Raw genomic sequence first — 16,479 nt, 5'->3', positions numbered from 1 at the left:
ATGCATCCATCTGTTCATCTTCTTCTTCCACTTCCAAAAGCTCAAATTGAGAGAACCCCTTAATCCAATGTCCATTTCAAGAAGATAGTATCGAGGAATGAAAAATACAAGAATAAATCCTTAAGTATTCATTTCATTGTAGGCCAGATCTTTTTTCCCCTCTATTGTCCATTTTATATGACCAACCATGTCAGCCATACTTTAACCATGGGTATGTCGAGGGCAACGCACTTAAGCAGGCCATCAATAAAGGCGATTACTCATGACTGTGATAGTATAGTTACATCAATAAATAACTGTAATGAGCATTGTGGTAATAAATCTCACCTTCTCACTAAAATGTTCAAATGTCACCATACAGTTATTAATCAGGAGGCTCCTGAGATAAGAAATTTGAGACTAGAAATTGATCCACGACCTACCCACACTGTGGAGCTAGGCTACACGCAAATTTGGCGCTGCATCTTCATTTACCTGATTGCAACATTGGTCTGAGTCAGGTTCACGCTGCTGATTGCCTAAGCACTCAGCAGAAGGGCAAGCGGCATTAGCTGATAGCACGTGGTGTAGCCAGCCTGCTCCTCCTAAAGGCAATCTGCCCCTTTTAACAGGGAGCTGCATTCAGTATAAGGGAGCTGCTGATGGCTGCTGTACTAACACTGGTTGCATGTAGGAGCTCCACAAATGGAGCACTAGGGAAGAGAGAGGGCTCCTACATTCACAGATGCAGTGCTGGAGGCCTTACTGGTGAATGTGGGCAGGAGAAGAGAGGCCCTGTTTCCTCAGGGAGCCAGGAGGCCCTCAAGAAACACACCATATGGGTGCCAAACTTTGTGCCCTTGGACTTCACAAATGTTACTACAGTAACTTTGATAAAGTTACTTTGGAAAAAGGCTGAACTTTTTCAAATCATATGATTTAAATCTTTTATATCTCTCCCACCCTCTCAAGTTCCAGTTTACCCTACAAAACCACAGAATTTTACAGCATTGTAGATCATTTAGCTCATTGTGTCTGTGCCAGCTCTCAACTAGAGAAATCCAATACTAATCCGATTTCCATGATCTCTCAATAGCTCTGTACCTTTTCTGCTACAAATGATGACCCACTCTTTCTTTAAAAGACATAAAGCTTCAACTAAAGCCTCCCACAGAATAATAGAACGATACAGCACAGAAGGAGGCCATTTGACCTATGGTGCCTGTGCTGGCTCATTGGTACAGCTATCCAATTTGTTCCACTACCCTGCTCTTTTCCCATAGCCCTGTAAATTTTCCTTTCAAGTATTATTCAATTCCTTTTTGTAAGTTACTAATGAATCACCCTCTCAGGCAGAACATTCCAAATCACAACAACTCACTATAAAAAAAGTCCTCGATTTGCTTGTGGTTCTTTTGCCAATGACCTTAAATCTGTATCTTCTGGTTATCAGCCCTTCTGGAAACAGTTTTTCCTTATTTACTCCATCAAAGTTATTTGTGATTTTGAACGCGTCTCTCAAATCTCATCTTAATCTTCTCTGCTCAAAGGAGAACAATCCCAGCTTCTCCAGTCTCTCCACATAACTGAAGTCCCTCATCCTGGTACCATTCTCATAAAACTGTTCTCTTTAAGGCCTTGATAGCTGGAGTGTAGTGCCCCAAATTGAACACAACACTCCAGCTGAGACTTAACCAGTGTTTTATAAAGCTTTAGAATAACTTCCTTCTTTTTTTACTCTATGCCTCTATTAATGAAGGCAAATCCTGTATGTTTCTTTAACGATCGTCACAATTCGTCCTGCTACTTTCAAAATTTGTGTACATTGCTAGGGGCTGAAATTTACCAAGCCCACGACATCGGGCTCTGTGGTGGAGGGGGGGGTGCGGAAGATTGTTCCGGCAGAGGCCCGCCACGGAGGCCGACGCTGGGAGGGCCCGACCCGATCCTCTGGGCATCAGCGAGGCTCCTTCGCTGCCCTGCCGCCGCTGGGCGACGGGAACTGAATTACAATATTTAAATGAGCGGTATGAATAAATTTAAATAAATGTACCTTTAATCTTCTGGGCCTGCCGTGATCCTCAGTGCAGCAGCCGGCACTCCCAGGCCTTCAATTCCCTATCTGGGGAAAGCTGGCATAATGCTGGTGGGGACGGGGGAGGAGTTAAGATTTTCAGTGCGTGGCAGGGAGGGACAGGGTCAAATAAACATAATGGGCTGGATTTTGTTTTTTCTCAGGCGTTGGGTTTCATGGCGGGGGGGGGAGCGGGGTGGGGTCTGAAGTTGGCTCCGGATGAGGCCTGCCATGGGCCTTGATGCTGGGAGGGCCAGCCCAATTCTCCCAACGGTGGCAAGGCTCCGTGGCAGCCCCCCTGCCACTGGGCGACGGGACCACAATTAACATATTCAAATCAATAAAATGAATACATTTAAATAGACTTACCTGCGATCTTGAGTGACTGCCGCAGTCTTAAGGGAGGGCGGCCAGCACTCCCGCGCCTTCAGATCGCTGTCCAGGGAAATGCGGGCACTACACTGGTGGGGATGGGGGAGGAGGTAAGTTTATCAGTGCGGTGCGGGGGGAGGGAACGGGTCAAATAAACGTAATGGGTGTAGGGGATGGTGGGAAAGGTTGAACCTTGAACTTTGTGCAGTTTTGTAGGGGGAAGGTCAGCTGTAAAAGGGTGGGGGAAAGGGCAAATAGTTAATGTAATTGTTATTGGGGCGGTGGGAAAGGGGTGTTCTAAACTTATTTATTTAATTTTGGTGGTTTACCTCTTTAAAAATTAAAATTTGCCGGCAGTGCTGGCTGCCCTTTAAAAATGACGCCAGTGCCTGCGCATAGGCAACCCACGCCATTGATGGCGACGGACAGCCCACCCCATCTATTTAAATGAGACACCGAGCCGGAGATTGCGGCAGCTCTTTAGTGTGCGGACAGCCATTTTTTGAGCTCGCTGCCAGGCTCTTAAAATCCAGCCCCAGGTCTCTCTGTTCCTGTACCACCTTTAAAATTGGATCATTTAGTTGATTCTACCTACCAAAATATATCATTTCACATTATTCTCTGTGAAATTTCATCTGCCATGAGTCTGGCTATTTCACCAGTCTATATCCTGCTGAAGTCTGTTATTATCCTCTTTATTATTTACTGCATTTATTCTCAGTGACAAATTTAAATTGATTTCTCATTACTAACTCACTGACCAAAGGAAATGGTCTCTCCTTAGTTACTTTATCAAAACTATTCATAACTTTAGAATCCTCAATTAAATCTCCTCATAGCCTTCTCTGCTTCAGTGGAAGTTTCTCTCATATAACTATAACTTTTCATCCTTGGTATCATCCCAACCCTTCATAATGCACAGAAGCAATACAAGAATCAAGAAATCGCAAATTATTACTCCATAACAAAATTTTATATGTAGTATTTCCTGGATCTTGGCTTTTTTTTTAGTGAAAATCCATCAGACATGAATCATTCTCTCTTTCTTGAAACTTTCAACTTTCTGGTTTGCATCAATGCCATATGGTGCTCTTTCATATGTCAAAAGATATATCCAGAACGTTTAGTTCCAATAATCACAGTTAAATTAACATAGGTTTGATTGCCTTATAATAACAATTGCATTGTAACCCACTTAGGAATTCAGTTAATATCGGAAACATAATTTACCGTAATCAAACACAGACTGAACAAGCTAAATAGCTGAGTATTTCCAGCATTTCTTGTTTATATTTCAGATTTCCAGCATCAGCAGTATTTTGCTTTTATTTAAGCTAAATAGCATGCTACCTATTTGTTCCTTTAGCCAACAATCACTTGTCATAATCAGGGTTAAACCTGATTCACTTTTCTTTACAATTACTTTGCCACTGTATTCTGTTAACAGTGCACTGTCACCTATTAAGAAGAGAAATCTTTATGTGAACATGACTTGTTAGCCTTTATTGCAAGAGGATTTGAGTACAGGAGTAGTGAAGTCTTGCTTCAATTGTATAGAACTTTGGTTAGACCGCACCTGGAGTACTGTGTGCAGTTTTGGTCCCCTTACCTTAGGAAGGATATTATTGCCATAGAGGGAGTGCAAGGAAGGTTCACCAGACTTGTTCCCGGAATGGCGGGACTGTCCTATGAAGAGAGATTGGGGAAACTGGCCTGTATTCTCTAAAGTTTCGAAGAATGAGAGGTGATCTCATTGAAACCTACAAAGTACTTAAAGGGATAGACAGGGTAGAAGCAGTTAAGATGTTTCCCCTGGTTGAAGAGTCTGGAACCAGGGGACACAATTTCAAAATAAGAGGGAAGCCACTTAGGACAGAATTGAAGAGAAATTTCTTTACTCAGAGAGTTGTGAATCTTTGGAATTCTCTACCCAAGAGGGCTGTGGAAGTCATTGAGTATGTTTAAAGCAGAGATTGACAGATTTCTAAATACAAATGACATAAGTGGATATTAGGATAGTGTGGGAAAAAGACATTGAAGTGGAAGATCAGCCATGATCATATTGAATAGTGGGGCAGGCTCGATGGGTTGAATGGCCTACTCCTGCTCCAATGTTCCTGTGGGAGCATCGAAAACGATGATGGCAATAGAATCTGCTGAAATGTTCACAATAATGACTTCTCAAACTGGTTCTCATATTTCTATCTGTGCAAAATCTTATTCTGAACATTCCCACTGATTCCATTATCAACACCATTTAAGATACCGTCACCCACAAATCAATCCTATGTTTACATATTCAACCCAATGAAATTGCTCAGAATAAAACTCCTTTAATCACTCATTCAGGGTGAAATTCAACTTTGGTGGAGTGTAGATGGATGGAAACCACCCATTATAAATCCTACCTGAAGAGGTGGTAGAGGCAGGAACCCTCACAACATTTAAGAAGTATTTAGATGAGCACTTGAAACGCCATAGCATACAAGGCTATGGACCAAGTGCTGGAAAATGGGATTAGAATAGTTAGGTGCTTGATGGCCGGCACAAACACGATGGGCCAAATGGCCTGTTTCTGTGCTGTATAACTCTATGACTATGACGCTATGACCATTGAATTCAATGGAAAGGGTGACTAGGAGAATTGATCCGCTACTGCCAGTTTTGCTCCCGTTGAATTTGAATTTCACCCCCTTTTTAAAATTTCTCTTTTGACTTCCTCAGTATCAGACTTGGAGCTTTGAAAAAAGTGCATTTCACTCCCAAGGATGATCTTATTTAACTTAGCTTACTATTCTGAGGATCCGATTCATTTTTTTGATTTGTTGTCCCACGTTCAATATTACCCCAGCACTAGCATACTAGTATAAAGGCACTGGAACAACTTGAAATTGTTTGCAACTATCAAGGCTAATGGTCCCACCCTCCCTCAGACCATGGAGCTAATTGTAAGTGAGCACTGCTTCTTGGCTGATTTCTGTTCCATTTGATAATAAGTAATGAAGTATTTAAGCACATCAAACAGCATCTTCTGCAATCCTTATGGCAGAAAGTACAATTCTGCTGAGTTTCAAGAAATTTCAAATGTGCATATAAGGGGGGCAGGAGAAGGCTTGGTGGGTAAGTGTCTCTTTGAGGCAGAGGTGGTAAATTTCCATGGCAGTTCTCACTGGTCTGCCATAGTTACATTCGCAGAAACCCCTGAAAAACGACATATACAGAGTTCTGCGGTTTTTCTGCCAAAGTGACAACGAACAAGTGGGAGAACTACAGGGGATATTCACTCTCACAATATTGATTCATTCAAAGCCAGAAAAGGTTTGCTCTTTGTCTATGGTGAGTTATGGCAGCAATGGGGACACTGTAATTGGTCTCATTGTCTTTAGGCAAGGGAGTGAATAAATAAATCAACTAGAGGTGTAATTTCTAATCAATGTCCGATGATTCCTATTGGAATGTGCATGCACATGGAGATCAGGCGAGGGCAGGATTGGATTTGAGCGCATTGAAATCCTCAGTCCAATAGCTTCACTGTTTAGGTTTGCAGACCATGAATGGCTACTTGAGTGAGATATCAGAGGGCTGTCGGTGTCTGTGAAACTGTACCTCAATGCAAATTGCTATCTTCAGGAGTAAATTTGAAGGAAAGCTATTGGGAAACGAAATAGGTTTTCTGTAATGTCCTGCACTTTGTTAAAGGAATTCTTTGATTACTAAGCAAATCATTTTTCAGCCTTTTCACACGGGATGATTGACTCACCTCATCCCCTATTGCTCTGTAGTTTGCAAAGGAATCCTTTAACAACATTCTCAAAAAGAAGAGAACTCGCTTGACAATCATTTTACATTTGTACTGAGACTCTGTACCTCCTTTTTCTATCAATTACCCAGCAATTTAGAGAAAGAGAATAATCACCATCAGTATTGCCACCCCCTGGGTAAGACAAAAAAAATCTTTTTAAATCTGTAGACGCTGAGGCAGGATCTGAAGGTTGCTAAGTAACAAAATGTGTAGCCAATTACATTAAAGCTGTGTATTTTCTTTATTGTGGAAGCGATTTGAAATCTGTGTCTCGCATCACCAGCCTTCATTACTGACTGGTCAGAAGTAATGTTGCCATTTATAACCTTAATGCACAGCAGACCATAACTATGATGCAATACCTGGGACCCAGCCAAATAGCATGCTACACAGTAAGGTGTGCAACTCAGTGGAGGTCTGTTAAAATCCATGGCAATTAAATAGAGAAATAACCGTTCCAATACTCTATTAAGGATTATATTTTCTGCTAAGAACTAGCAAAGGAGGAGAAATGCAAGTCACCCCTCTCTGCACTAGCTTCCAACAAGTGCAATGTTATCCACCTATGATCAGCAGAAAAATATTCCAGCCTAGAAATTATGAGAATCAGGGGAGGGAACACAAATGGGATATTATTTCTGCAATTTAGTACATAACTCAGAACCACAGGCTTTCCACCTCATTAATAAATCACCAAAAAATTGCACTTCATGGGATATGGACACTTCTTACACCCATTCCTGTTATATCACAGAGCCTCTTGGTGGGGTGGCTGGTGCAATTCCTGTGATACCCTAGATATTCCTAGCAAAGGACCCCTAACAAGTCCAGCAGGATCTGTCTGCTAGAGCAGGCATCCTGGTGAAAGCCCCAGTGAAGAAAAAGTGAATGGCAAATAATTCCAGAAGGATCGATTACTGTCACCCATTTGCCTTATGTTCCCTGCAAGGAATCACAATTAAAAAATTATAATTTTTTGGTCCTTTCCAGGCCTGAAGCTGCCCCTTTCAGAGTTGGAGGTTTATTGCCATCACAGGTTAGTTGCACAACCTCCCACCACCCCACCTGCCCATCCAGTTTTGGAAGTGTCTCTGGGGTTCAGTACAGAGTCAAAAATGCATAGAAGCTCCAGTGCACTTCTGCCACCTCAAACAATTTTGCCAAATTTTCAGGCTTTCCAATCCAAGTTATTATCGCAATTCTTAAGAAATTTTACCACATTTACAAATCAGTCACTTCAACACCTTGCTGGTGACATTAATTGGTTCACCTTTATTAAGTTTCAACATTAGACGAAATAAATTTCGCCATTCTATAAACTCTGATCCTTACCACTTGTAGGTGCACAAAAGTGGGCGGATTTGTAACTCAGCGAAAGTAAAAGAGACACAAGTATCGTAACCTGATTAGTAATATTACAAGAACGAATCATTGTATCACTAAAAGTGTAAGATGTTTCCTTCTCATTACTAAACTCTTCCAATACACAGTGATCCATTTACTCGATCGGTCTCACTCAGTAACATTCTGGTCCACTTAGATTTCTTGGAGGTGATTTCCCTCTGCCTACTATCCTTGCTCAAAAACAGTGCGGTCAGCAGGTAAAAACTTTCTAAAAGATTTCCCTTTCATTGCTTGAGACCCACCCAATTTGATTTTCAAGCAAGCATCAAAATGGGTGGCCAGCTTTCCCAACTGAAACAAGCATGAACCTTAGGTCAATATTCAAATCAGGGTCCTACCTTGATTATAAGACCCCAATGAAATTTTTGCGTACCAATAGGCCGAACTTGTGGTGTGTTTTACCCGTTGGTACTAGGCAGTGATAGGCCTAACCAGCGGCCCTTAAAGGATGCTCAAAAACAGGTAAGTTTAAAGTGATTTTTGAAGGGTTAGCAGGAGTATCAATGTTCCTCCCGGCCCCTCAAATGTGAACCCCTGCAATGCCCAACCCTCCGTGGCCCTCCCATGGGATGCTTTTCATTCCTCTCTCAAATTACCTGGACTCCACACTGGAGCCACCATATTTTTGACCCTCTCCGATCAACAAGCTGCTCAAAATGTGTAAGCATCTTACTGATAGTATTGAAATGAGGCCCAAGCAGGAAAATTGTCTGGGCCTCAGACTCATTTAATTGGGCCAGCAGTGGATTCACACCAATTGCGTCCTGCCAATGGAATCAGTCACTGAATAATTCCTTTCTTTAACTTTTTAAGTCCTCCTGCGATGTAAAGGCAAGAAATTACTGTTGCCAATTATAATGAATACTTAACGTGCTTGTATGATATTTTTCTGTCCATTTTTATTAATAAAATTAAATGTTGTAAAATGAGTCATAATCTACAATATGTCAAGCCAGCATGTAAAAGATCAAAATGATAAAATATACCATAAATTCCTTTTATGTCCTGTGAACCTGTACCTCCAAATCTCTCTGTTCTTCTACAGTACCAAACCTCCTTTCATTCAAAGTATATTTATTTATAGCTTTTTTAAACCAAAATTTAACACCTCATACTGATGCTGAATTCCATCTGCCTCTTTTTAGCCCATTTCCCCATCTTATCAATATACCTTTGCAGTTTCCTTTGATCTTCTAAAGAATTAATTACACCTCCTATTTTGATATAATCTGCAAATTTCGACACCAGTCTCTCTAGGTTTATTTATTTATTTAGAGATACAGCACTGAAACAGGCCCTTCGGCCCACAGAGTCTGTGCCATCAAAGAACTACCCATTTATACTAACCCTACAGTAGCCCCATATTCCCTACCACCTACCTACACGAGGGGCAATTTACAATGGCCAATTTACCTATCACCTGCAAGTCTTTGGCGGTGAGAGGAAACCGGAGCACCCGGCGAAAACCCACGCGGTCACAGGGAGAACTCGCAAACTCCGCACAGGCAGTACCCAGAATTGAACCCGGGTTCCTGGAGCTGGCAGGCTGCGGTACTAACCACTGCGCCACTGTGCCACCCTATAACCACTGCACCACTGTGCCGCCCTTGGTTTATACCCAAAGCATTCATGTACACAACAAACTGAAGTGGTCCCAGAACTGAACCTACATCCAAAAACTTTGAAAATCTGTTCAACTCTTACTCTGTTTTCTTGTTTCAAATCAAATTTTAATCCAGTGTGTTATTCTTCCCCTAATTCCAAGCCCTTTAATTTTCTCTAATAATCTTCCATGTAGTACCTTGTTAAAGATTTTCCTGAAGTTCATGTAGACTACAACCACTGCTTTTCCACTAAAGAATTCTATGAGGTTTGTCAAGCAAGATTGTCCTTTTTGAAATCCATGATGGCTACTTTCCTTTCCATCTAGATACATAGTAATTTCATCCTTAAATTTAAATGCTAATATTTTTCCTACCACAGATAAGCTAACTGGCCTATAGTTACCCAGATTAGTTCTCCCTTCCTTATGAAAAATGGAGACTACAGTAGCCACTCTCTGGTTATTCGGCACACATCCACACTCAGCCGAGCTCTAAAGTATAATGTTTAGGGCCTCTGCAATTACCTCCCTCAGGATCCTAGGATGTAACCCATCGAGTCCTGACACTTTGTCTTCCTATAGGCCAACAAACGTATTTAAAATTTTACTTCTATTTCAATCATATCATCGCTCATCTCACTGTCAACCACTTCAGGATTTACCTCCTCTTCAATATCTCTTCAGTGGAGATCGTTACACAGTACTAGTACTTATTAATTACCTCTGCCATTTTTGCTCATCATCTACAAATTGACAATCCTCTCTTTGCTATTAATAATTCTCTCTCTACTGATAGACTAATAATATTTTTGAACTCTTTTCCTCATACTTCTTCTTAGCTTTCCTGTTCTATTTTCTCATATTCTCATTTAGTTTTTTTTATTATCATCATCCTAGAATCCCTTGTCAATTTTAATTAGCTTCTAACTACTTTTAAAGTGCTTGACTGGATTTTGGATTCCCACGATATACAGACCAGTTTGATGCAGGTCTTAAAAACTGGCACAATTCAAGCTATCTCTCAACAGTTTTTAGCTCGAATCATGGCAAAACATTGCTTTCTAAGTCTCCCATGAACTTAATCTTTCATCTTTATGCCTGATGTAAGTGAGTTTGCATGTCACAGAACTAACAATTACCTTTTAACAAGATAATGGAAAGATGGATAGGAACGGGATTGGGAGCACCGGCTAGATTTCTAACTGACAATGGAGGAGAATTTGCCAATGATGAATTCAGGAGTATGTGTGAAAATATGAATATTGTACTTATTTGTGATTTGTGGGATTTTGAGAGAAATCAGGCCATGATTGATGAAATGCTCGGAAAAATTTTAGCTGACCAACCAAATTGTAAATTGACAACTGCTCTGACGTGGACATTACATGCGAAAAACACACTTCAAATGGTTGGGGGCTATGGCCCATATAAATTAGTTTATGGCAGGAACCTGAAAACGCCTGCAGTAATGTGGGATCATCCCCCAGCTTTAGAGGGGACTACAATTACCAATTTTTGCAAAACATTTGAATGCAGGGAGAAGAGCATTTATTAAGGCAGAGGTTTCAGAAAAAAATCACCAGAGCTTTGAGGTATCGGATCAGGCCAACAGAAAAAAATGTCTATACCAAGGACATGGTGTCTTACAAAAGAGAAGGGCAGAAAGAATGGAGAGGCCCAGGAAAAGTTATAGGCACTGGTGGCAAAATGGTAATTTTGCAACATGGCAACCAAACCGTTAGAGTACATTCCTCGCGGTTATTGGCACTGATTATACATTGTCAGAATCTGAACAAATGATGGAAACTGATGATACACCATGTACTTCGCACATGCATATGTCAGACCTTTACGAGCAACAGGTTGTGGCAGATACCAGGCTAACTGAGAGTGGACAAAGTGATAGTGAAGATCGAGATAAGGGCATTTATCCCAAAGGTCAATTACTGAAAGTTGGGACGAGAGTGACTTGTATGCCAGAAGGGGATAGTGAGTGGAGGGAAGCCACCATTATAGGAAAGGCAGGAAATGTAAGGCTATTGACATCAAAGCAGCATTTTTGCAAGGGGCGAAATTTCAAAGAGAAGTATTTTTAAAGCCACCAAAAGAAGCTGGAGATATAGAGGGGAAATTATGAAAGCTAAACAAGTGTGTTTATGGGCTAAACCATGCATCCATGGTGTGGTATTTTTCAGTTAGGTCCATCATACTAAAAGCTGGCTGTATTCAGCTAAAAGCAGATCCAGCAATGTTTTATTGGTACTATGAAGAAAAACTAGCAGGCATTTTTTTGATGCGCAAAGACAATTTTCTGTGGGGAGGATCGGTGGCTTTGAGAAATTTGTGGTAAAGTTCTAAAGGAATTTAAAATTGGAAGTTGGGCTTCCAGAGCTTTTAAATATATAGGGTTGGATGTTAGGCACACTAAGTTGTGAGTAATCCTAAATCAACAGTCCTACCTAGAGAATGTTAATAGGATCCTGATAAATTAGGCCAGATCCTCACAAAAAGACTCTGCAACAAAGGAAGAAGCAGACCAGTTAAGGAGCTTAATAGGGCAATTAAACTGGTTGTGCAAACAAACTAGGTTGGATGCTTGCTATGATGTATTAGAATTGAGCACCATGCTGAAAAATGTTACTGATGGGGAAGTGCTGAAAGCAAATAAGACATTGAAGAAATTGAGTTTAGACAAATGTACACTTAAGTTTCCAGCATTGGGTGACCCAGAAGAGATGAAATTGGTCATTTTTAGTGATGCCCCACACGCTAATCTTCCTGATCATTTTTCAAGCACAGCAGGGTTCATTATATTTTTGGTGGGAAGAAATGTTGTCCATTAGCCTGGGAATCGAAGAAAATAAAGAGGATAGTTAAAAGCGCCTTCGATGCTGAGACACTTGCACTGGTAGAAGCAATAGATATGGGTATGTATTTACCGAGTATTTTAAAGGAACTCTTATATAAGGGGAGTGACCATATTTATTTTAAACAGCTTCGTCCCTCCATTAAAACAACAACTTGCATTTATATAGCAAAGTTTAAAGTAGTAGAATGTCCCAAGGTGCTTCACAGGAGCGTTATTAAACAAAATGTGACACCAAGTAACACAAGCTTGGTTAAAGAGGTAGGTTTTAAAGAGCATCTTAAAGGAGAGAGCGGTAGAGTAGTGGACAGGCAGAGAGGTTTAGGGAGGGAATTCCAGAACGTAGGGCTTAGGCAGCTGAAGGCAGGTCCGCCAATGTTAAAGCGATTAAGTTTAGAGATGGGCAACAGGACAGAATTAGAGGAGATACTCAAGATTTGAAAGGAAAAATGAGAATTTTAAAATTGAGGCATTCCAGACCAGAAGCCAATGTAGGTCAGTGAGCACAGGGATCATAGTTGAACAGGACTTGGTGTGAGTTAGAATATAGGCAACAGAGTTTAGGATGAGTTCAATTTTATGTAGGGTGGAAGATGGGAGGCCACTAGAGCAGCATTGGAATTGTCGAAACTAGAGATAACAAAGGCACGGATGAGGGTTTCAGCAGCAGATGCAGGAGCAGAGTTTCATAATGTTATAGAGATGCAAGTAGGTGGTCTTGCTTATGGAGTATATATGTGGTTAAAAGCTCATATCAGGGTCAAATAAGACACCAAGGCTGAAAATGGTCTCATTCAGCCTCAGGGAGAGGGATGGAATCAATGGTTGAGAATGGAGTCTGTGATGGGGATCGAAGATCATGGCTTTTGTCTTCCTGTTATTTAGATGGAGGAAATTGCTGTTCATCCAAATAAAGATTTCAGAGAAGCAGTTTAACAAATCAGAGGCAGTGGAGGGTTTGAGAGAGGTGGGAGTGAGATAGAGCTAGGTATCTCCAGCATATACATTACGTTTTTCGATGATGTTGCAAGGGGCAACATATGAGAAATATATGAGAAATAGGAGGGGACCAAGTATAGATCCTTGAGGGATTCTAGAGGTAATGGTGCAGGAGCTGGAAGAGAAACGACTGCAGGAGACTCATTAATAGCAGAGGAATGTCATATGTTAAATATTCTTCTGAGATTGTTGTCAACAGTTTTTAATGGCAGTAAATATTAGCTGTGGCTCATTTGGAAGCAATCTCACTTCTCAAATCGGAAGATTCTGGATTCACATCCCACTCCAGGGCTTGAGCACAAAAATCAAAGCTGACACTCCAGTGCAGTACTGAGGGAATTCTGCACTGTTGGAGGTGCTGTCTTTCGGATGAGGTGTTAAACCGAGGCCCCATCTATCTGCCTGGGTGGATGTAAAAGATCCCCTGGCACTATTTTGAAGAAGAACAGGGGAGTTATCCCCAGTGACCTGGCCAATATTAATCCCTCAATCAACATCATAAAAACAGATTGTCTGGTCATTATCACATTGCTGTTTGTGGGAGTTTGCTGTGCACAAATTAGCTGCTGAGTTTCCTACATTACAACAGACTACATTACAAAAGTATGTTATTGGCTACAAAGCTTTGAGACGTATGGCGGTAGTGAAAAGCGCTATAAAAATGCAAGTCTTTCTTTCATTCTGCTGCTCTGAATGGTTTCCTGTCTTAGGGAGGCACTGTAAATTATATTTTAAAAATGCTTTCAGACAGTAATTCAAACTATGTCCTCTCCATTATAGTTGTGTTTTCTTAAAATTTACAACCAACTGTGGCCTCGAAGCTCAGAGCCTCAGGAGAGAAATATCAGGATGGAAATCACAGGATAAGCTGTAATGAAATGTCTAGTTCTATAATTAAGAAAGTACGCCAGTTCACAATCTTATTTAAAGTAACGCTCTCTAAAATGCTGAATGGGAAAGCGGTAGGAAGGAGAATTATACAGTTACTCTTGTTTTATTCCAGCCTATGTCCCTTTTGGCCTGAATTACTAACTATTGTGCAAACTATCACAACATCATAACTTGGAACAGACAATGTATTAGTTCCTGATCTGTAATTTAGGAAGCTTCATATCTGAGTCAATCTTTAATTTGAAAACTATTGAAAATATGCTACCAAGCCAATTACAATTCATCAGAATTCAATGTATTTTAAATCAGCACAATGGTTAGAATAATGTTCATTAAATGACACCTCCCCCCACCACACACTCAAAGCCTGTCTTAGCTATCTAGGGGTGCCAATTCTTGTTGGATGTATTCATTACATGACCATCCACCTCCGACCACCCTGCCATTCAAATAGCCGTTTCTCCCATCTCCAATACTTTTATAATAATGAACAAAAGTGTTCAAAGAAAATGTAAAAAACACTCATTTTTGTGTCCCGGAGATTAATCTTTAATTCCTGGAGACTCCTGGACAACCCTATGTGTAATTGTTAAATATTTTGGTGAGTAAGAAACAGACTTGCACTCCAACTTCCATCACATCTATGTAAAAAAATAATCAAGCCACATCTTAACAGCTGGAGAAGAACACAATGAGAAGAACGAGGCAGTCAAGCAGGATATGACTCCATTTCATTGAAGGGTTTAAACAAACATGTAACGTTTTTAAACACTTGCTGCAAAGGTTTTTTTTTTGTTTCTTCTTCCTGTGTAGAAAGAGAAGTGAGCAGTCTGGACCATCAAAATAGTACCTCAATGAGTCAGTGCCCTTTCATCGTGTTTTCCAGATAAATTGTTAATAAAACTAATTACAGAATTTAATGACTGATTATCAAAATGGTGGCTGAATCCAATTTTCTTCTGGACAATGTTGCGAAGCCTGATTTTGGAAATCGAAGCAATAGAAAATCATCCTATCATGACAGCTAGAATCATGGGGTAGCTGGTTATCTGTACTCACTAGCTGTAAACTATTGGCCTGCTGTGAGGAGCTTAGAAAGGAAAATAGGCCAGAGATGATCTCATGTCCCCCAAAATAGCATCACTGATTTTTTTTCTGTTACACCTTCTTGTTGTTTTCTGTTCCCAGATGTTAGAAATAACCACACTTTGGACTTGGAATGGCTGGAGCTCTTTGTGTTTAGTACAGCTCACCATGCTGCCTGATAGGAAATGGCCAGACTCGTTTTCTGTTACACATCACATGACTCTCCAGTGCACTCGTAAATGTGGCCCTACTGGAACACTTGCACATAACAACTAATTCCTAGCTAATTAGTTCCTAGCACTTTACAGATAGTATAACAATATATAACACTTTCCATTAATTTAAGTGGAAGGAAACTCAGGAGGGCTCCATTACGGGCATGTGATCAGCTTTCCATATACCAGGTAGTGTTTTAAACTCAAGCAGTGCAGACAAAAACTTATGCCATTGAACCAAAGGCCTGGATATTAACAGTGGCAGGTTACATAGGCAGTGGGGGTAGGGTGGGGGTGTGGAGAGTTTTGGATGGGAAACCCAAAGTCTGGGTTTTCCTGCATGCCGTAAAATTTTAACTCCACAGTGTGTGTCTTTTCACCTTGACACATTCCCTGCCCAAAAGTCAGCCTGATTGACAGGTTTGGCTTCCAGTTGAGTGAACAGCACTCCAGAGTACGCCACAGTATGGAGCCTGTAGCTGCTACTGGGAGTATGGGGACTGGAGGGGGGAGGGTTGGGAGTACAAACCTTGTGGGGGGGTGGGGGGTGGGTGAGACGGTCTGATCCAAGGTCCCAGTGTTCTTTCTATGGCTGGGGTGGTGTCTGATTGGGAGGAGCTTGGGGGAAGCATGCCTGCGCCTCCTGTCCCACACGCAATGCTGTCAAGGCACCTACCTTTTCCCTGAAGCTGTTTTCACCGCCTTTCAGCTACTGAGTTTCCCCAGGCCTGGGAAAACCAGCCAGCCACTGTTAAACCTGCAAAACAAGTTAGAAGAGAGGTACCAGCCTTAATAAAAGATTTGAATTGCCAACCAGCTTCTTGGGATTAGGTTAGCTGCCTGCCCCTTGTTCCACCTCAGTTAAACCAAGAAGTGGGTGGGTTGAGATAAAAACAAGAAATGCTGGAACCACTCAGCAGGTCTGGCAGCATCTGTGAAAAGAGAAGCAGAGTTAACGTTTCGGGTCAGTGACCCTTCATCGGAACTGACAAATATTAGAAAAGTCACAGGTTATAAGCAAGTGAGGTGGGGGTGGGGCAAGAGATAAATAAGAGTTCTGATGAAGGGTCACTGACCCGAAACGTTAAGTCTGCTTCTCTTTTCACAGATGCTGCCAGACCTGCTGAGTGGTTCCAGCATTTCTTGTTTTTATTTCAGATTTCCAGCATCCGCAGTATTTTGCTTTTA

At 41.2% G+C, this 16,479-nt stretch overlaps 1 protein-coding gene across 2 annotated transcripts in view; it reads right to left on the bottom strand.

Moving 5' to 3' along the window:
* Nucleotides 1-16,160, bottom strand: part of LOC137371213 (P2Y purinoceptor 4-like) — a 68,088-nt gene extending 51,928 nt beyond the window's left edge. For both annotated transcript variants that reach the window (XM_068033392.1, XM_068033393.1), the window contains exon 1: nucleotides 15,968-16,160. The gene's annotated coding sequence lies outside the window, so the exon portion shown is untranslated. The remainder of the gene's footprint in view (nucleotides 1-15,967) is intronic.
* Nucleotides 16,161-16,479: the final 319 nt, after the last annotated feature.

Source organism: Heterodontus francisci, chromosome 6, assembly GCF_036365525.1.
Source record: "Heterodontus francisci isolate sHetFra1 chromosome 6, sHetFra1.hap1, whole genome shotgun sequence".
In the NCBI taxonomy this organism is placed as follows: Eukaryota; Metazoa; Chordata; class Chondrichthyes; order Heterodontiformes; family Heterodontidae; genus Heterodontus; species Heterodontus francisci.
The sequence above is the reverse complement of the archived record's forward strand: the minus strand, read 5'-3'. Positions and strand labels throughout refer to the sequence as shown.